This window comes from Canis lupus, chromosome 16, assembly GCF_003254725.2.
Source record: "Canis lupus dingo isolate Sandy chromosome 16, ASM325472v2, whole genome shotgun sequence".
Taxonomy (NCBI): domain Eukaryota; kingdom Metazoa; phylum Chordata; class Mammalia; order Carnivora; family Canidae; genus Canis; species Canis lupus.
In genome coordinates this window covers 12,968,563-12,990,665 of record NC_064258.1, presented here as the reverse complement: position 1 = coordinate 12,990,665, position 22,103 = coordinate 12,968,563, and the positions used below count along the sequence as shown (strand labels likewise).

Here is a 22,103-nt window from a genome sequence, read left to right as displayed (position 1 = left end):
TCTGGGGTTCCCAGCAGCTGGCCAAGCAATCTGGTGATACAGCTTGGGTATAAACTTCAACCAATGACGGACCAGAGAAGATATGGCTCCCTTGGGTGCAATTTTTCCTTGATGGTATCCCACATTACCAAACATGAGAGTTTTCTTATTTTCTTGGCCAACTGGGTGATGGCTGCCTTGTGTTTATCTTCCTCTTTCTTGGCTTCCTGTCCTGGTTTCTCTCAATCTCTTTTCCCTGGGACTCCTGCCCCCACCCCTCAAGCATTAGCACAGGAAGCTTGGCCTCCAGCTCATTTTTCTAGGGAATCTGGACTAAGACAATAGATTTCTGTGTTCTCTGAACTTTATACAGTGATAATATATGCAGATACTACTTGCAGAAGAATAAAAGATTAAGAGAGGAAGGGTGCTCATCTTGTTATAAAGAGTAACACAAAGGTCACAGTAATTGAAGGTGTTTTGCTGGAAAGAAGGCTAGGTGGAGGAATTGCTGGCATCATCAGTTTCCAGGTCTTCCCAGAGGAGCCTGGGAACCAAATGCTACTGTTTGACCTGCAGTGTTTTCATTGAGCCCCAATGACCTTCCAGTCGGCAGTTGGGTCAACTGTGTCATACCCTCCAGGTATTATCATCTTCTCCAAAGCCTCAGAAGCCTTCCTTCCCTGGCCTGCTCAAGCCTTCCTTCCCTGCTTGTGAAAATGTGTGTGTGTGTGTGTGTGTGTGTATGTGTGTGTGGCTTAGGTTGTTAGGTTGTTTCAGACTGATTGAACTGAGGGCTCAAAGAAACAGTCCCAAGGAGTACCACCTATCAGCACACTTTTATTTTTGCACAGCACTCCAGAGAAACTGGGGCTCTCTTGGATTTGAGAAACAGGATGGGAGCAGGAGAAGCAGAAACCTGGACTTACAGTTTAGTGGGACCTGCCAAACTCCCCCATAGCAAATGCCCAGGAAGCAGAAGACACTAGAGGTCAAGATCTCCAGGTTACACAAGAGTGGGAGTTAGGGGAAGTTTCCCCCAAAATCCATTAACAATCAAGTTCATAGACAGCACCACAAGAAAATGGGTTTCCACAAATCAGACTTTAAGCACCAAAAGGAGCCAATACAAAGTCCTGCTGGTTCCCTGGGGTGCTTCTGCTTCAGGGGATTGGGGCGGTGGGGTGGGCGGGATCCACCCGGGCTAAATTGTGCCGGGTGCAATGAAAGAAGCTAACCCGAGGGGCAGCGCTTGGGGATGCTTTGCAAGTGATACAAAAGAACAGAGCTTTTCTCTGCCATTGTTTGTTTTGTCCCAGGAAAATCACCCTTTATTCTGCACCAGGAATTGTTTGAGAAGACAATACGAACAAGAGGCTGGAGGTACCCGAGTCCTGCCCTTTAGCGAGAGAGGATTTGGTCTCCCTTACACCGGAATCCTCAGAGTCCAATACCCTCTATCTGGACAGGCTTGCCATAGGATTTCACTGGGGGATTGGTTGAAGAGCAAAGTATAAGCAAAAGAAGTGAACATTTTGAAGAAGCCTTGGATTTTGCTATAAAACAATAGGGGTCCAGATAAGTTGCTCTGAAATGAAGTATCTTTCCTTAAAGCCAGCCCTAGCTGGTTCAGTGGGAAGAGCAAGCAACTCTGGATCTTGGGGTCGTGAGTTTGAGCTTCATGTTGGGTGTAGAAATTACCAAAAATAAACGTTAAAGCCAGCCCTGATTGCAGGTGAGGAACGAACTAAGAACTGAGAGATGCCTTCCCCACCAGGATCAGAAGAGGCAGCCTACTGGGCCACCCCCTTCGTCTGATGTGACCCTGTTCCTGTCGACAACTCTTACCACGTCAAGGTTCTCCTGGGGATCATTGGGGCTGCTCAGAGACTCAAGGCTTACAGACTCTTTTATCCACTCAAGCAAGCCCAAGGAGGAACCTTCCATCCCGCAACAATATTACTTCAGTTACAATATTTATGACTCTGCCTGGATGTTCTGTGGGTTCGTTCAGGAACCTGAGAAGTGCTCCACTGCAAAGCTTTTCCTTAAAACCTCTAGTCTTCAGCTCCAAGGTCACCCTCATCCCGCTGGTGTCTGGGGCCTCCCGGCCCTACAGCTCCATCCTACATTCCAGCAGCCTCCCTCTGAAGGCTCAGCCTCACCAGTCAGGAGCCCATCCTGAGCCAGGCAGGAAAGAGATGCTTGAGCCACAGACCCTCAGGAGATGGAACCTCGAACCTCATGACTGCCCCAGGGAGGCCTGAGCCTCCTTGCACCCACCAGCTCATCTAATCCTTGCCACACACCTGGGTTCCCCCATAAGCATTGAGGCCCCGATACCTGGCCTTCTCCTAACTTCTCCTCCTCCAGGGGAACACAACGGACCCTGTAACCCCAGGGCTTGGGAGCTTTTGAATTGGACAGAGCATCTATCTAGACTCCACAAGTACCCCCTGCCACCACGGTGCCTGATAGCATGCCAGTACTCCATGCAGCCCAGGCCGAGCCTCTCCCACTGCACCACGCCAAGCACCCTACAGCTCAGGGACTCTCACTCTCCAGGGCCATAAGAATACCTGGGAGATTGTTAAAAATGATAAATCCTCTGCCCACCATTGGAGATTCCAATCCCGGTGCCTGTCCACCCACCCACTCATCGCCTGTCCTGGCGATCCTGATGGAAAACTCTATGAGCCCCACCTTGTATAAGCCTGCTGGGGGTGAACCAAATCCCCAGCCCACGCCACCGCTCTGGAAGCCCTCTCCCCGTACTGCCCACTCCTTCATATGCTCTGTGGCCACGTCTACCCGTCACCCATAACCTCCTCACATTCGTTCTATTGCAGGTGAAGCATCCTGCCACGATGGCATGTGTGTTCCCCTCAACCCAACAAGACTGTAAATGGCCCTCTGGCTTCCCAGCCCCATGCACAGGCTCCTCCTACCTTCCTTGAACATTAAATAAATTCTCTATCAGGCGGTGACAAGAAGCTAACCTAAGGCCTACACATTATTACAGAGAAGTGTGTGTGGATATTTCAAGAACAATGAATTTTTAATGAACTGCAATCACACAGAGAGGGACAGATTCACCTAAAAAGGTTAAATAATTTTGTACTTGCTCCATTTGGTCTATCTTCAGCCTTCTTACATTGCAGCAGAATACATTTTGAGCTGACACCAGAAGGAACTTTCCATCGTGGCTTTGTTTCAGAAGGCTGCCGGCAAAACTGGCACCCCATCTTGTGGGCAGAGAGCTATTTGCATAACCACCCTCTTCCCCCCGGGAAGCACCCTGCCGGCATCCCCAGGGAGTCAGGCGACCCTGGGACTGTGCAATCCCATCTCCCTTCCTGGGTGGGCGGGGCCCAGACCCCCCGGGGCTCACCCACTCCTCCCTCCAGCCCCTGCTGTGCTCCCTTTCTGCTCTGTCCTCTTGGCTCCCCAGACACAGCACTGGGGCTCACATTAGCATAGGGAGCGACAGCAAGAAATACAGCATGTGGGAAGAGCCTTCCGCTCTCTTTCTCTGCAATTATCACTCAACTGCCTCAGTCCACAACAGGAGTGTTCCCCACATGCATCATCACCATCTACAGGATTAAAATAGTCCGGAGGTTACGAAGGTAACCACGGGCTACTTGGAGATTTGGAGAGGCATTGCTTTTCCTGGCTGAGCCTCCCCCAGAGCCTTCCTTGCTGAGGAAACTGAGGCCCGATAGAAGCTAAGGTGGCATCTCTGGGGAGAGAATTTTAGAAAGAAACAAAATGAACAGATAGCAGTGGCCAAAGCAGGCCTCTGTCCCAGCGGCTCTGGGTCCCCCGTGAAGGTCCCCTGGCACTCCCCGTACCTTCCTGGCCTCGGCCTTTGGGTTCCATAATCTCCTCCCTACGGCCAGGGTTGCCTTGCCCACCCTGGGGCTCCCAGCACACTGTGCCCTGGAGTTGGGGCTCACACTGTGCAAGCCCTGGATGCCAGGAAAGATAGCTCTCTGGCTCTCTGGTAACGGCTGGCCCATCCACAGGAAGAAATCATTTCCATGGTCTTCAAAGGTGTCCGGAAAGGGCACACAAGGGTCAGCCGTGAGCAGATTTATGGTGCACACAGTCCCCTACTGGACGCAGAGCTCACAGGACTGACAAAGTCAAATGACAAGGGCCAAGAAAGTAACATTAGAGTCATGCCCTAACCAGAGACATGTGTCACCTGAAGGCCTTCAAATTCAAGTTTAAAAACTGTGCCGCTTTGTGGCACCTGGCGGGGGGGGGGGGGGGGGGGAGGGGGGGTGGCGGCGGGCGGGGGGCATTCAGTCAGTTAAGCGGCTGCCTTCGGCTCAGGTCATGATCTCAGGGTCCTGGATCAAACCCCATATCCGGCTCCCTGCTCAGCGGAGAGTCTGCTTCTCCCTCTCCCTCTGCCCCTCCACCTATTTGTGCACACGCGTGCTCTCTCTCTCTCTGTCTCAAATAAATAAATAAATAAAATTTTTTTAAATGTGCTGGTCAAACAAAACACACGTGAAGACCGGGTTCAGCATCCTGGCTTCCAGTTTACAACCCCTGGACTGGGGGGGGCAGGAGGTCAGAACAACTGGGTCGAAGTATTTAGCTCTCCACCGTTCCCACAGCCCACATTCGCACTCTGCTATGGAGCACCATCCAGACTATGGAAAATGATCCCCAAAGGACATACTCTCCAGGGAGGTTTTTCTAGGAATCAGGATGAAGTCCACCAGCCAGGCTCTCTGTTCTCATCCCTTTTGAGACCAGGGAACATGTGTAATGTCACAAGTAAATCTGTGTCCACGGGATGGTTTTCTTCTAATTGAAACTAATTAGAACTGGCCATAATAACAACTCCAGGACCTGGACATGGTCAGCTTGGTGTTCTAAGAACAGCACCAGCCACCTCAGTCCTCAGGTATTGGCGAGGATAGGAATGAAGAGACACATGACAAATGTGGCCCATCTGGCCCCCTGCATTGTGCCAGTCAAAGCCACCGGGGAAAACCTCGGCCTATCACCTAACACCATCGTTACTGTTCCCCATCCGAGAGGAGGAGTTAGGGTTCCATCACATCAAGCTAGACTGGAAATGGATGGAGCTCTGTGTTCAGGGAGCACCTGGCTAGCATGATTCCTGCCGGTGATCCCAGAAAAGATACCGCTGGTCCCTGGAGACTCTGGGCAGGTTTATTGGGGGGGTTGGGAGGTGGGAGAGGGGGGTAAGAGAAGGGACTGCAGTTCCCAGGGTTTGGAGGCTTGGGAAGCAAAGGAGGGGGAGGTCAAGCTTCGGGGGGCTTGGATCCTTTAGGAGTCCTATGTGGCGTGGTCCAATGAAGATCAGTTTGGGGGATGGCTGTAAGGATTTGAGGTCTAATTAAACAGATTATAGTTAATTGGTTTAAAAACATTTTCTTCCCCAAATGTGTGAATTGAAGACACCTGTTCAGTTCCCTGCCTTTGTATTTTCCATAAATAGGAAATCTCTAGGGATATGGGAGCAGGAAGGAAGATGCCCCGTGGTGCATGCATTTTGAGGACTAGTTAAAGAATCTATTTAGAAGCAGCTTGGAATGAGGGGGGCACTTGGTGGGATGAGCACTGGGTGTTATGCTATATGTTGGCAAATTGAACTCCAATAAAAAAAAATTTAAAAAAAAAAAAGAAGAAGAAGCAGCAGCTTGGAAATGGGAGGCCCCAAGGACAAAGGACATCCTTTTGTAAATAACTGTTTCCAGGAGCCTCCCTAGTGCCTCCCACCCCACAGCCTCACTGCCCAGGAACTCCAGCCGTCCACTGTGGGGCCGCCTGGCACCTGCAGCTCCCGGCCCACCAATGCCCAACCACCCCGCCTGGGTCCTGCACTCCTGCCCCATCCCCACAGCCCCCCTAGCCAAGCAGGCCCAGGCGCTGGCAGAGGAGGCTCGGGCCCATCTGATCCTCGGAGGCCCAGGAAGCCTGGCTGGCCCCCTGCATTTTCCCCCAGGCGCCCTATCGTGGCCGCCGTGGGAACTGCAGCCTCCGCAGGAAAAGAAATTGAGGAGTCTGAGCTCCCCTGGCCAAGATGTGCCTGTCACCCACCGAGGGAGAAAAAAAAAGCCCAGGCATCTGTGCATGTGGAGAAATGGCTCAGATGATGACAATCAAGACAAGATATGCCAGCAGGCTTGAAAATGTCCACGCCAGCTCCAACCATCCCAAATCTCTGCCTTTCTCAAGCAGCCATTGAACGCAGGGCCAGAGAGATAGGGTCCTAGAGTGTAGACATTTTCCTGACCTGCCTGTTTTCTGGATTTTCACTCGGTGCCTAGCACCTGATAGAAGATGCATAAATACATGAACACAGGCTGACTGGTTTCCTCCCCAGAACACTTGGCCTTGACTGAAATAAGTACTGAACTCAAGAGAACACCCAGGCAGAAATGCAGGTCTGCCTGCAAAGTGAGAGGAACACAGGGCACCTGTCAGGATCCGCTCTTCAGAGACCCAAGCAGCCCTGGGAAAAATCATGTCGGGGCTGCCTAAGGAGGGCCCCAATCACAGAGAGTCTCTTAGCTGGTCTCCTTCACTCTGGTCTTTCTTCTACCCTCTCCAACCTGTTTGCCATGTGCTAGTTGAAAGAGACCAGTCAGGTCATGGGATCCCCTACCTGGAAACCCACAATGGCTTCTCATTGCTCTCAAGATAAAGTTCTGATCCCACTACATGGCTTCGTGATCTGGTCCCTTTTAATTCCTCCTCCTCCTCCTCCTCCTCCTCCTCCTCCTCCTCCTCCTCCTCCTTCCTTCCTTCCTTCTTCTTCTTCCTTTTTAAGTAGTCTCCACACCCAGGATGGAGCCCATGCAAGGCTTAGATTCAGAGCCCTGAGATCAAGACCTGAGCTGAGATCAAGAGTCAGCCGCTTAAGTGACTAAGCCACCACCCAGGTACCCCAAGCGGGCTAATTTCTTAATATCCCCTGCCAAGAGGTCTCCACTCCCACCTCTACTTTCTCAGAAAAAAAAATGCCATCCCTTCCCACCATGCCTTTCCTCCTCCCAGAGCATCACCCCACCCCAGCTCTCCTTTACCAGACCACGTTCGTCCCACAGGCTTGGCTTATCATCATTTATTCCCTCATCTCAGAATATTATGTGTAATTACAAACTGTGACCAGAGCTATCAGAGCTGTGGTCAGAAAAATCTTCACAGAATCTGAAGGATAAATAGAAGCCAATTAGAGTGACTGGGTTTGGAGAATATTCCAGACCCAGGAACCACGTCATAGAAGGCTCTAAGTTGGGAGGGAGCAAGACAACTAGAGATAACTAGAGCTAAACCCCTCCAAGGTGCTCCCACCACCCCCTGAACATCTTTCACTGTAAGTTTAGCTTACAAATATTTGGAGATTTACAACTTTTTGAGGGCAGGGTATGTGCACATCAGTTTCAAAGACACAGCTCTAGCTTCTAACACAGTGCCTAGCACATAGCAGTGGCTCAAAATACTTAGTGAATGAATCAGTGAGGAACCTGACACTCAGAACTTACAAGGTTTACCCAAGGTTGCTCAGCTAGTAAGCAGTGTTGAAGCTGTGCCTTGGACCCAGATCTGCTAAGTCTAAACCAAAGTTTTGTCTATCTTGGTCCTGTGCCTTATGTTCTTAAATAGATTATACATTCCTTGTGGGCAGGAATGCTATTTCCATCTCTCCAAAGAACTTAGGAGTTGGTGTTGGATAAATGTATCGAATGGATAAAAACAAAATACTCATTGGCTAGGGGAGCTCATTTTTATACCTTTGACTAGATTTTTTTTTTCAGTATATCTATCCTAAGTATGTCCCCTGGGTTATAGGATAAAGCCTCCTAGGATTAGAGAGAGTGGTTGTACAAAATCCTGTTTTTCCCCAAGGTAAGAGTCATTAATATTCCTGGCAGGGTTCCCGAAGGCTCCATAAAGGAAAGAAGTAGGACTGTCTTGGGCAAGTCTCAAAGCAGAACCCAGCAGAACATGGGGAGCCCAGCCTTCTTGTACGTCTATAAGGAGTCTGTGTTCTGAGTCCCTAAAACATAGCCCCATAATCTGGAATTCCCAATCCAATTTGTAGAGGGTTTTCCAGCCTTGAGTGTATCAGTCAGGATTCTCCAAAGAAACAGAACCACAGACACATGCTCACAATATGGCAGCTAAGAAGTCCTGCCATCTGCAAGCCAGAAACCCAAGAAAGATTGTGGTATAAATTACTGAGTTCAAAGGCCTAAAAACCAGGGGGATCCAATAGTATAAATCCCAGTCAAGGGCATGAGAGAATCGTAGAGGAGAGGCAGGAAAAAAGGTGTGAATTTCTCCTTCCTCCGCTTTTCACTTTCCCACAGTAGGTTGTCCTCCTCAATATGGTAGACATCACCCAATGTATTTACTGAATCCATGAATTCAAATGCTTATCTCATCTGGACACACCCTCACAGTCACATCCAAAATAATGCTTAATCTGGCATCCCAAGGCCAGTCAAGTTGATACATAAAATTAACCATCACACTCAGATAGCTTCCCAGAATTTTTCTAGCTTAAAGACAATGGAGAAAGATAACTTCATTCATTCAGAACTCAAAAAGAATGGTCTCTGGCGACATGAAGTTCACTAATCAAATACATTAGGTTAAGTCTGACTTCTTCACTTGACTGACCAAATTCCACCATCCTTAAGAGGAAGAAGAATTTCTGACTTAAGTCTTAACCAACTAAAAAAAATTAGTGATCGATGGCCTGGTCTTTGTGTTTGATGATGATGACAGGTTAGTGTTTCCTTGTTTGGCAGTATGTGGGGACAACAGAAAGTCTCCAGGAGATGTGAGATTGCCCATTAAATAAGTTCTGTGTAAGAAGAACTGCAGTAGAGACAAAGTCTCCTGAAAGAGAATGACTCCCAACCCTCTAAGACTGGATTGAAGGCATAACATAGATGAAACAAGAACACGCCATCAGAAATGGAGTTGGCATCCCCACCTGACGTGTGTTCAGGAATGATAGGCTGCCCGTTTCGAGTTCATCAGAGCAAGTTCACTACATCCCACACGTGGCTGTGATTGATCGCACTCTCACAACTTAAGGCTAGTCAGCACCAAACCATCTAACTAGTTCCGTTTGTCTGATTCCAGGTTCACTAAGCAATCTACCATTGACACTTGGCCTGAAGACTGTTCTAGGGGAAGAGACAGGTATAGGCCATCAGAGTGTATTTTATCTGCAGGACTTCTGTGTTTTTCAGTATAAACCAACAAAGTGGCATTCTGTTTTCAGCCAAAAACCTATATATTTGGTTGGAACAAACCTTTCTCAGGCATTGGATCTGCTTTCATGGTGCTGACTTAATCAAGCCTTGAGTCTGTAAGGCTAGGAGCAGACCCTAGACTTCGGGGAGGTCAACATCATTATCGTTTTGTGACACCCCTTTGGGTCAGCCAGCTCCCCTGGATATGCCTCACTCTAGACCTTCAAATTACATCTTTAACTTCCATTTGAGTTGTTTCCACCACCACCACCACTCCACCAGGAGTATGTTGGGCTACCCTGAACCTCATCTCCCAAAATCAAAGCCATAATTTGCAAGCTATCTGCCTGTGAATGGTTTTCCCTTCTTTGATAGGTTACTTGTTATCTCTGGGGATTAAACCCATAACTCAAGTCTCTGGGCACCTAGCTCTGGTCAAGCGAGTTGAAAAACTCTGGTAGAGGCACCTTGAACACTCTCCATTCCAAGCATCTTACCTGGGGTGGCGTCTCCGGAGAGACAGTAATGGCTTACAAAGTTAACAGAGGGGGGTGGTCAGCTTCCCCACCCCCCTCAACCAGAGTCTTACAGGCTCACCTTCACGGCAAGCTTTCCAAGGATGTCAGCAAACACTATCTTCCTGCCTCCTCTCCATGACAATATCCCAGTGCCTCAGAAAGTGCCAGATCCATAGCAGGGTCTCAGTAACTGTTTTGGGGGGGAGGGAGTGAAAGAGGCAGGCAATTCATTCTCTCCCTTTCCTCATTCCCCACGTACCGGCTCCCGTTACACAGAGCGATCCTCAGTAGCACAGGAGAGGGAGAAGGAGTCAGCTGAGTATCAAAGTATCTAAGGCCTTATGTTTGATAGTGCCCCCACACCCACTCCCCAGGAGATTCTAGAATGTCCACGCAGACCCTTTTGGAAAGAAAGATAAAGAAAGCACTCCCGCTGGGCCTCTGGCCAACCCTGGACAAAGCCAGACAGAGCACCAAGGAGCGGCGGGGAGGAAGGTGTGGACCCCCCAAGCCTGCAAGCTCTGCTGCTCTCGTACACCCATCCACATGCCTGGAGACCCACTGCCAGGGTTGGTGTTTGCCATTCCCGGCACAGAAAATGGTAAGGTAACTTTGTTTTCAGAAAAACAAGTCTCCCACTAAAACATGCAACCCCCGAGCAGAAGAAGCCAGGGAGGAAGCGCAAGAGCGCACCATCAGGGCTTCTGCGTGAAGCTGCTTTGCCCTCTTGCCTGAGACAGCGCCGGTCTCTTCCTCTGCCTTCGGGTGGGAGCCTCACCTCTACCTTCCACGCGGTGCGAACACAGGCCAAGCCCCAAGGCCACTGCCACTGGGGTCCGAGGAGCCTGTGGGAGCACGCGAAGAGCCAGAGACCCACTTTTGTCAGCACCAGCTACGTGCCCGGGTGGCCTTGATACGAAGGTCTCGGCTCGGCTCATTGAATGAAGCCACAGGGCCGGGCCTGGAGGACTGAGAGACAAGAGCCCATTTTGAAGTGAAACCCACCGGGATGGATGGAGAAGAGCCTCTGGAGTGCAGAGCAGTGGGTGGGGAGGGGCCTCCCTGGAGCAAGAAAGTGGCCAAATGGTAGATCAGAACCACAGGACCCGCCAGCCTATGTCCACAGCCTCTGAGAGCTCCAGGGCCCCGCCGCTCTTCAGTGGGTGCCGAGAGAAGGGTGCGGAAATGGCTGGAGACAGCCCCCCACGGCCTCACGTGTCATCCTTCCTTCCACCTGCCACCAAAGCAACAGCAGCGCAGCAATGTAAGCTTGCCCCAAAGGCATCGTGCAAAGCCAGAGATGAGACAGGAGGGAAGAGGGCCTGGTGCCCAAATTCCTGCTGCTTCGGAGTTCTGGGGGGGCAAGGGGCTGGTTTCCCCCGAGCCACCGACACGCTGCACAGGGACTTCACACTAACAGCCCCTCTTAGCCTTTGTAGCCCCGTGTGGCTGCTCGGTTTCCAGCCAGGAATCAAAAGCTGCTGCTTGCACCTGCCTTGGTCCTGCTCAGAGAGAACCCAAAGACCCCGTTCCTGGGCACAGCAAGGCTCGGACACCCCCAGACGGCAAAGGCCTGCTTGGACCTAGGAGCCACAAGCAGAGCAGCCACCGGGCATGGAGTGCGGGCCCTGGGCCGGGCACCAAACACTCCAAGGGCCCTCTCCCCTCCAAGTAGAGGCTCTGTGCCCTTTGTATAAAGGGGACGCAGAGAGATGCCTGGGTGGCTCAGTTGATTAGGCATCTGCCTTTGGCTCAGGTCATGATCCTGGGATCCCAGAGTCCTGGGATCAAGCCCTGAGTTGGGCTCCCAGCTCAGGGGGGAGCCTGCTTCTCTCTCTGCCTCTGCCCACCTGCCCACCCCTCTGCCCCACTCATATGTGTACATGCTCTCTCTCGCTCTCTCGCTCTCTCTCAAATAAATAAATAAATCTTTTAAATAAAGGGGACATGAAAGGGTTGAGCCCATGCCCTGGACAATAACCTTCATCCTTCCATCCAGTAGGATCAGTTTATAAAACTAGGACATGGAAAGAAGCTTGTTGCTACAGAAGACAGTTTCCTCCCAGATGTGAAAAGAGAAGCCCCCACACATTCCATTTTCTATTGCCTGCCTTACCCCCATCTAACCAAACATCTGCCAAGATCGTAGTGTCTTTCACCCACCTCCATTAGCGTCTCCCTGGGTGCTGCTCTAAAACATTTGGCATCGGAACGGTAGTGGCCAGAAGGTCCAGGCTGCTGGACTCTGGAGTCTTGGCCTGACCTATGAGAACAGTGGCCATTTATTCACTGGCTCCCCTGCCAGACACACAAGAGACAGGGGCTCTCTAAGATGCTCATTTTGTAGGTGGCTAAGAGCCTCCCACCCAAAGTGAAGCTGAAAAGGCATCTGTCTTCAAGGATGGCAGGATCCTCCTCCTTTTTATTTTAATAAGAGGGAAATTAAAAAGCTGTGCAAAGTACTGAGAGGATGGAATCATAAAGCATCAGAAAAAGAAGATTATCCACTGTTGTCCAGGCTAGCCCCGGCAGCCTGGTCAGCAAGGACGAACAGAGGAGGGTTGGCCTGGAGGATTCTGTGGTCCAGCCCTGGCAAGGAGCAACCCCTCCCTAGAAAAACCTGGCCCTCTGCAAGAGCAGCTGTCCCCCGCTATCAAAAAGTAGGGCATTCCTAGGAATCCTTCCCTTAGCCAAAGTGGCATAAAGCAAAGAAGCAATTCCAGTACCATTAATTTATATGGAAAAAATGTTAAGCGTTCCCAGACACCCCCCCCCAAAAAAAATCACCTCTCTTAGGCTTTTCTGATACCTTAGGGCACATCTTGCTAACAGATGCACAGAATAAATCGAGAGGAACCACAGATGCTCAAAGGCAGTTCAAAGCTGGCAGCGTGATCGGGGGAGATGCTGAGTGTGGTTCGCAGGGAGGGAGCTTGGTGGCACCCCTGTCCCAGATCTCAGGCGCTACTGGTTCTATACAGCCCATGCAAAGCCACTGCTGAAGGCTAATTCCCCTTTAAGACCTTCCCTAGAAGCAAGAATCCTCTCCAGATTTCCGTAGGTGAGAACAGGTACTAATGTAGTAGAAGCAAAGCAGCGGAACTCGAACTTTCAGAAAGCAGAGGTTCCCTTATGGAGCTGGCCCTCCTTCTCAGGGGCTCTAGAACATTGGTCCTCGGAGCCAGGTCCCTGGAGCAGCATCAGCATCGCCTGGCAGCTTGTGAGAAATGCAAGTTCTCAGCCCTGCCCCCCACCCAGAAAACCCGGGTTGGGGGGCCCAGCCTGTGTGGTTCTGATCCGCCCTGGCTCGAGACCCGCTGCTCCTGGCACCGAGGCCTGCCTGGCGTCTCCAGCCCATGACCGAGGCCACAGAGGGCCTCTGCGACCTGCAGGTCAGGACGGAGTCCCCACCCTGGATTCGGACTCCCTGGGCCACCCAGGAATCATGAACATGTTGTCTCCCCGGTCACTGGGGATCCGAGGGTCTCGAAACTCCATCTTCTGGCCAGACTCGGCCTCCTGCTCCCCTTCCCAGGCGGATGGCTCCAGGGCTCCCACGGGACGAGGGACTGTCACGGACTATACCAGGTCCGTCCTCGCCAAGTGCCTTAAGCCACGCCTGGCCCTTCATGGCACCCCAGGAAACCAGGTCCCCGTCTCTCCCTCCTGCTTCTCCCATGCCCCCCAGAGCATGGCACAGCTGGACTCCCCTCTGCGCATGTTCATAGGAGCAACAGCTCCTCCAGAAGTGGCTGATCCAGCCCTGCTGGGGCGGGGAGCGAGGGGGCACCCTCCCTGTGAGAAATACGCCAACACTCCAAGGCATTTAGTCTGACCACCTAATACCACCCATCACCACCCATCATCACCCATCACCACCCATCATCACCCATCACCACCCATTACCACCCTCACCACCCATCACTACTCATCACCACCTATCACCACCCATCATCACCCATCACTACCTATCACCACCCATCACCACTTATAACCACCCATCACCACCCATCACTACCCATAACCACCCATCACCACCCATCATCTGCCACTTCACCTGGGCCTTGTTACTAGTGTGACGCTGTTTTAGCACAAAGATGAAACCAGGTTGCAAAAATGAAAACCACAGATTGGATCGATCGCTTGTCAGCATGGGCATGGAAATTTCTAGTAATCCCTGCCATCCAACAGGAGAGCCATCCTCTATGGGCAATTGGCCTGTTTTGTCTCTGCAGGAGGAGATGGAAGTTTCATTTCATGGGACCCAAATTTAAGCTCAGGCCACCATTGTTAGATCAGCAGTTAGCAACCACCCCAGACGGTGGGCGGGCACAGCCTTGGCCTGTCTTACATAGATGTGGTGACCTTGGGCCGCCCAGGAGCCAGTGAGAGGCCTGCAAGCTGCTCATGACCCAGTGTTACTTGGGGCTGGGATTCCAGGGCGTCAGCGGATTGGTTGGTTTTAAGTGTGGTGCAGGAGAGCTCCTGGGCAAGGGAAATGAGGGTGGAGGCCTCACAGCTTCCCCACAACTTGGAGCCACTTGTTTACCTCTGTGAAGAGCCCAGCTGACTGCCCCTCTGCTTAACTCGAGAGTCCCTGGAATTCTCTGGAAGCCACTCTGTCCGTAAGCTCTTCAGAGGCCACGGCCACAGGGCCTGGAAGGATGGTGTCTGGGGCCAAGCTGCTCTCCAGATGCCACATCGCATTCCCTTCCTTTCTCTGTCCCCAGAAGAACCTCCTTTCGTGCCTCCTTTAAGGGCCTGAAAGGTAAACAGCTTCCAGACTCTTCTACCTATAACCAAAGCCCATTCATGGAAACCCAGAGGGTCTGAAAACACACCTGAATGCAATACCTACTTTCCAGAAATACACCGGGTATTCTTTTTGTCTTGCGAGGTCTCCTGTGCACTCACGCCTGGGCCCACGCACCTCGCAAGCTGAGCTGCCCCCCAACCCCAATGAAAAGACCGAACAGAATATTCCCTCAGTCCGTGTGTACAGCACGTGCTGAGGTGCTGCGCCAGGCCTCAGAGTCCCCATCCGGAGCCCAGCAGCGCCCTCAGCACCTCAGTGTGGAGGGCCACAAGCAACCCCAAGAGCAGACAGCCAGATGCACACATCATTAGGACCCCTGGGAAGGGCTGGGGACGAGTGATATGCCATGCTGGAGCAGAGGAGGGACCACTCAGAGCAGCCCCTGAGAAGGGACATTAAAACCAAGACCTCAAGGACACCTGGAGGGCTCAGTGGTTGAGCATCTGCCTTCTGCTCAGAGTGTGACCCTGGGGTCCCAGGATCGAGTCCCATGTCAGGCTCCCTGCATGGAGCCTGTTTCTTCCTCTGCCTGTGTCTCTGCCTCTCTCTCTGTGTCTCTCATGAATAAATAAATAAAATCTTAAAAAAAAAAAAAAAAAAAGAAGAAAAGAAGAAATTTCTTAAGGTCAAGACCTCAAGACCAGAATGGGCAGACAAGGGACCTGGGCCGAGGGCTCCACCGGCCAGGAGAGCAGATGTGGGCAGTGTCACACGGGCTTAGGGAAAACCAAGAGTTCCCTGGAGCGGCCCAAGGGAGGGGGCGAGGAGGGGAGCAGAACAAGGGGAAGCTGGAAAGGAAGGAGGGCAGGGCCTCGATGACAGACAACCTTGGGTTCGAACCCAGGTCCCAGCCCCTCAAGGAGCGGACAGCCTGAGGCAAGTCACTTGCCCTCCCTGAGCTTAAAATCCACGTCCTTCTCTGGAAAACGAGGACCATAGTAACTTTCCCACGTGGCTGCTGTGGACCGAAAATGAAACGGCGACTGTAAAGCTAAGGAACCACGATACGTGATCATGAAATAGAAGGTATTACTGCAAGCTGCTCATCTCCTCACGATCCTTGCCCACCTGTGGCGACACTAGGGAACCCCTGGGTGAGAAGACACGAGGCCCGAGAAGAAGTACTGAGACGTTTGGGAGATGGGGGGAGAGGGGGATGATTCCAGAACCTCGGGAGTCTGATGAGTGAGCACCTCCCTAACCTCGGTGGGGGCCGGTGATTTCAACAGGATTGCTGCGGATCTTTCGCCTCCCCTGTAACTGCGTTTGTGTTGCATCAGTACCACCGCGAGGTGTCCTGTTCATTTTCTGTTGCTTTCATAACAAACCATCACAAAGTTTGTGGCTTAAGAGAATGCAAATTTATTATCTCAGAGTTTCTGTGGGTTACGAGCCCCACACGGGTCCCACTGGGCTAACATCGAGCTATGGGCTGGGCTGTGTTCCCCCTGGAGGCTCTAGGGGAGAACGACTCCCAACCCACTCAAGTTGTTAGATAAATAAGATCAGTTGCTCACAGTGCTGGGCCTGAGGTCCCCATTTCCTTGCTGGCTGGAAGCTGGAACCACACGTGCCTCGTGGAGGCCTTTCTCCGGTCCTTGCTACATCTCAGAACAGCAGTGGTGCAGCAAACCCTCCCCGGGCTTGGAATTTATCTCCTCCTCTCCTCCCCCTCCTCCCCCACCTCCTTCTCACCTCTTCCCTTTCAGCCAGAGATAGTTCTGCTTTTAAGAGCTCCCACGATTACACTGGGCTCACCGGGGCCCAATCTTCCATGGTAATCTCCCTGTTTTGAAGTCTGTCATCTTAATTGCACCTGCACATAATCCAAACTATTCATTCGGAGGCTCCAGGGATGAGGGCATGGACATCTTTGGGGGCCATTCTTCAGTCCAACACAGATGCAACACGACTTTCCTGATTCGTAATAGAACAACCTAGACAGTCAACGGGGCTTTATAACCAAGAGTTCTAGCCAGAGGGTTTGGATTCACAGAGCCTGAGAAGAAATGACAGGAACACCTCAGAGCCCCTGGGCAGGACCAGAAGGTAAGCGAGCCAGCCAGAAATTCTGGACTGAGGCCACAGGACAGAAAACCAGCTCCATGAAAGAGCAGTGGTGGATGGTGGGTGCAGAGTTCCTGGTACAAGGCAGAAACCTAGTGAGTCTAAGGGGTACAGGATGGGCAAAATGGGCAAAGGGGAAGGTGGGCCTTCCAGGTGTGGGATGAACAAGTCACGGGGAAAAAAGGCTCAGCCCAGGGGAGGTAGCCAACGGCTTTGCCGTAGCTACACTTGTGAGCATGACATACAGATTTGCCGAATCACTGTGTTGTACCTCTGAAAGTACTAGAACGTCATCAACTACACTTCACTTAAAAGGAGTGAAAAAAAGAAGAGGAAAAAGCCTAGTTACCCTACCACACAAGATCAAAGCAGCCTAGCGCAAGGTTGGCTAGATGTTGGGTCTTTAGGGCTCCTGCATTAGGAGCCCTTGGCATTTTCTGACTGCGAACAGGGTGCTCAGAACCTGCAAGTTGTCTCCCAGTGTCCCCGGCTGGAAGAACTTTGGTTTGAAGGGAGAAAACAAGGTAAGTCCTGACAGCAGGAAATATGGCAGACATAATTCACAAATGCCCTTGTCCTAGCAATTTTCCTTCTGTATTCAAATACCAAGAGGTAGAAAAATCTTCTAGTTAGTTCATGGAGATGCCCATTTGCTTTCTTGGTCTTTGATTCGTGTGTGTGTGTGTGTGTGTGTGTGTGTGTGTCATTGACTTGTAAAGTTAGGCCCCTCCCTTTCAGTCTCTGGACCTGATGAAAAGCTGATTATACTGCTCTACATTATAAAGGTGAAAAATGTAAAAATCTATAATCCACGGGAAAGATTAGAGGCAGCAGAGCCCTCCCTAGAGCATAGCACCTTGGTGTAACTGTTTGGGGTCATATCACCCAAGACACCAACAGGAGGATGAAGGAGGTGATTCAGAGAACAGACTTTCTAGAAAAAGAAGAGAAACCTCATCTCCCAGCACCCTCTCCTGCGTCACCACAGACAAAGGAGAGACAATTGTTTCAGCTTCCAAACAATAGTGCTTGTTCTTTTCCGTACTCCCCACTCCCACTCACTTCCTCATCTCTGAGGCTGTTTTTCCATCTGGCTTCTCTCTTCTCCCCCAGCAGTTCTACTGACGACCAGGCCAAATGTCGACTCTTGGCTTCAGTGTTGCTGTGGATGTTTATTTTAACTAGGTTTTCCCAGAGCGGGATTACTACAGGTTAGGGTGGGGGAGGGATACTGTTCAGTGCGGCCAGCTCTGCCCCCAATGCCCTCAGGATGGCTCAGAACCCCAGTGTAAGAGACACACTTAGCAGTCATTTTGGGCCCAAGTCTAGGTCTTCCTGTGGATTTCCATCACTTGGCAGCCGTGAGAGGCAGAGCCCAAAGTACTAGAGTCCTGTGGAACCCGCCGAGTAGGGTTGGGGGGTGGTCAGAGCAGGTTCTGTGGAAGGGCCCGGAGATGAAGTTGTGGGTGGGGTGTTGAGCTAACCCAGCAATTCCGGCAGCTGGCTGTGTGGCCTCTGGCAGGTCACCTCACCTCTCTGGAACTCAGTGTCTTCAACTATAAACCAGGGGCTTGGGATTAGATAGGACACCTCCCAGCTCAGTGAGCCTCTGAGCCTATCATGCAGCTCACCTTCTCCGATCCTTGACAAAACAAGCGGCCTATGAAGGGTCTGGGAAGTAAGGGGATTTCACATCTAAAGCCCCAATCAGGGACGCCCGGATGGCTCAGGGGTTGAGCACCTGCCTTTGGCCCAGGGCGTGATCCTGGGGTCCCGGGATCGAGTCCCGCATCGGGCTCCTATGGGGAGCCTGCTTCTCCCTCTGCCTGTGTCTTTGCCTCTCTCTGTGTGTCTCATGAATAAATAAATAAAATCTTTAATAAACAAATACCCCACAATGACACACTGTGGAAAGACTGGCCTGTGCCCTACCGCTTCTTTTTCCCAACACGGGCTCTCGCAGTTCAATTAACTTGCTAGAACACTGTGCTCCAGTATCTAATGCGCCCACCCCAACGAGACCGCAAGCTCCCGGAGGCCAGGGTGGTGTCGTCGTCCTTTGTACCCACGGCTGTGCTTCCCAAGCTCATCACGACCGAAAATAATACAGATGTCAGGGCCCAGTCCCAGCTTGCCTGAATGACAGTCTCGAGGAGCAGGCCAGTGTCCCTTTCAAAAGTTCCCTGGGTGACTGTACTGAGAAGCCAGCTTACAGTGGGTCCTGGATTTGTCGAAAGCACCCGGAAGTCCAGACATCTGGTAGACTTGATGGTGATGGGAAAGAGAAGGAGAAAGGGAGGCTCCTCGCTGCCAAAAGTGAGACGCTGTCTGGCTGTCCAGGCCCAGTCTTCCTGTGCTCAGGTTGGTTTTTTCTGGAATGGCTATACTTGCCCTTCAGGATCATAAGGGTTATTTATGGGGTGACAAGCACCCTGAATTAGGGACGTGATGAGGCCAAATTCCTCTGCCAGCCCTGAGGTCCAGGGAAGGGGATCTGCCCTCTTAAGCCTACGGATAAGAAGGCGCAGCTACACTGTCTCGACTCGGGTCGGCTCCAGAACGCAGTGGCTCGTGGAGAAGGGGAAGCCGGCAGGGAAGGCAGAGGCAGGAAGGCGAGTGGAAAGGCGGGAGAGGATTCCGATCCTGTCCTCCCTCGGTGATCCCGGAGCCGATCCCGGAGAAGAGTCATCCTGGGCACCTGCCCTTGGCCTGCTGATCACCATCGGGGTTGCCTCGGTCCAGACGATCCTCGCGGCCCATAACACGGGCCAGAGACGGACTCGACAGCAGCCACTGTAGCTCTTTCCTCCCTCCACCACTGGCTGGCGCGGGACCCATGCAAAGGAAGGGGAGCCAGCTGCCAGCTGCAGGGGACGGAGGCAGCCAGGACGAAGGGCAAGGCCCTGGCCATGAGGAGGTCATTTTATTTAAAGATTTATTTATTTATTTATTTATGATAGACATAGAGAGAGAGGCAGAGACACAGGAGGAGGGAGAAGCAGGCTCCATGCCGGGAGCCCGATACGGGCCTCGATCTTGGGACTCCAAGATCACACCCTGGGCCAAAGGCAGGCGCTAAACCGCTGAGCCACTCAGGGATCCCCAAGGAGGTCATTTTAAATCAGGAGACTGGTATACACATGTCAGAGCAGCTCGTAGCCCCACGGCCCCAAGGTCTGCAGCAGCAGCAACAAGTAGGGGTTTGGTGGTGGAGGGAGGTTAGGGAGGCCACAGCTTAGTTCCTGACCATTCTAATCTGGGGGGCGGGTCGGGGGGAAGCCCTCCACCGGAGGAGATCACACTGGAACCTCAGCTGGAAAGGCCAACAGCATTAACAGCCTTAATAAGCTCACAGGTTTCCACCTGTGGTGGGCACCAGACTCTCCTGGAGAATCTTGTTAAAATTCAGATTCCTGGGCCCACCCACAGAGGGCCTGGCCCTATCGCCAGTCTTGACCCTAAGCCCTGGAGTTCCGGTGGGCAGGGGGAAGCTGGCATCTCCCTCTTGCTCTATTTCCGCATCTTAGGAAACAGATCCCACTCTTGGCCTCCACCCAGCAGGTGCATCGGCTCAGAGTCGCGTGGCCCCTGACTGGCGGCGGTGAGGCCGACCTCCTGGAGGGCCGAGCTGCCCCAGATGCCTACAATTTCAGTCACAGTTAATCCCATACTGACAGGTTCTGGTTCTGAAATGGTCCATAGGGAAATTCAGCCCCGGGGATGCATCAGGAAGGCAGCTGATACTTGAGAAGTCACTGAAAATGTGACCAGGATTGGGTTACCCCCTTTGAGCTGCTCAGGTCAGATTTCCAGATGCAGGGAAGGCCTTCTGGGGACACGGCTTCAGATGGCCTACCCCATTGCAGTGTTCTATTTTGGACTGTCATATTGCCTTGCAAAGAGAGAGAGCGTGTATCTGTGTGTGCACGTGTGTGCGCACACATGTACTTGGAAGTACAGATGTTAAGGCACCTCATAGGTGTACAGCAGCAGTAAGGCCCTGGGTGTACAGGCATAGGTCTCTGAAGATCATTGTTCATTTTTTCCTTCCTTTTACCGAGGATAAGACATTTTTACTTTCTAAGCTTTGATGGAGCACCTCCCCGGTATGTGGGCACCCTTAGGCTACCAGAACTTACAGTCTAGCTAAAAAATTCTGCAAGATAGGGATGCACATCACTTGACTTCTTTTGACTCCATTCCCAGTTTCATGGCACTCACAGAGCCCAGACCATTCCCGTTTGCCAGGATTTACTGACCAGCTATTATGTGCCCGATATTGTGCCAGGTGCTATGGAGCACACCAAAAAAGCATGATAAATACTTGGGGAGCTAAGTTTAGAAGGCATAAAATTAATCAGAGGAGAAAAGAAGACAAATTTGTAGTGCCAATAATTTGTACATAATACAAGTATCTTCCCTCCAAATCATAGTTTTTCTCAAGCCAGAGTAACAAATAGTCCCCTAAAAGGAAAAAAATTTCAGAGACCTTCCAGGGTGACTTAAAATTTTTATAAGGTTACTTGAATAAGTGTAAACATAAAAGGGACGCCTGGGTGGCTCAGTGGTTGAGCATCTGCCTCCAGCTCAGGTCGTGATCCTGGAATCCTAGGATTGAGTCCCACATCAGGTCCCTTGCATGGAGCTTGCTTCTCCTCCTTCTGTCTGTGTCTCTGCCTCTCTCCTCTCTGTCTCCCATGAATGAATAAATAAAACCTTTTTAAAAAAAAAAAAAAAAAAAGCATAAACAGGGATCCCTGGGTGGCTCAGCGGTTTAGCGCTTGCCTTAGGCCCAGGGCCTGATCCTGGAGACCCGGAATTGAGTCCCACGTCAGGCTCCCGGCATGGAGCCTGCTTCTCCCTCTGCCCGCATCTCTGCCTCTCTGTCTCTCTCTCTCTCTCTGTCTATCATAAACAAATAAATAAATAAATCTTTAAAAAAAATGCATAAACATAAAAGTTGGTATAAATGCTTTAAATTTATAAACACCCAGGCAAATTTTTAAATTGCATGCCACGAAAAAATTCCTGAAAAGCCAAATAATTTTCAAATTAGCAACACCAATTCAATGATACTGTTTTTGCTGAAAGTGAATTAGTGCTCTTTAATAATAGAAAGAGAGAGCCTCAGGACTGGTTCTTATTTAATTGCTGGCTTTGTATTTTGACTTTGAGAATACTAATTCAGAGAGCGCTTACTTATGGAAGAGTGCTGTTCAAAATGATACTCATGATTATAAGGTTTTGCCTCCTAGTTCAGAATAATAAAACCTCACACTTAACCAAAACTTGCCACATGCAATTCTCAGCTGCCTCTTTTAGTGATGTATCATCTGATAACACTGTAAAACTGTCTAATTCAGTTGAACATGAGATTATCATTATGACACTCTTGAATCTGCATTGAATTTAATCCTACTATTGTCTGTATTCACAGAAGAAAACTTCTTTGTTGTAAATTTA

At 51.0% G+C, this 22,103-nt stretch overlaps 1 long non-coding RNA gene across 2 annotated transcripts in view; it reads right to left on the bottom strand.

Moving 5' to 3' along the window:
• Positions 1-22,103, bottom strand: part of LOC112670446 (uncharacterized) — a 65,696-nt gene that overhangs the window by 17,482 nt on the left and 26,111 nt on the right. The window contains exon 1 of one of the 2 annotated variants that reach the window (XR_004805893.2): positions 13,815-14,000. The exons of the other annotated variant lie outside the window; for it this stretch is intronic. This is a non-coding gene — a long non-coding RNA (uncharacterized LOC112670446). Of the gene's footprint in view, positions 1-13,814; positions 14,001-22,103 lie in introns of those variants that run through there. 2 annotated transcript variants of the gene reach the window in all.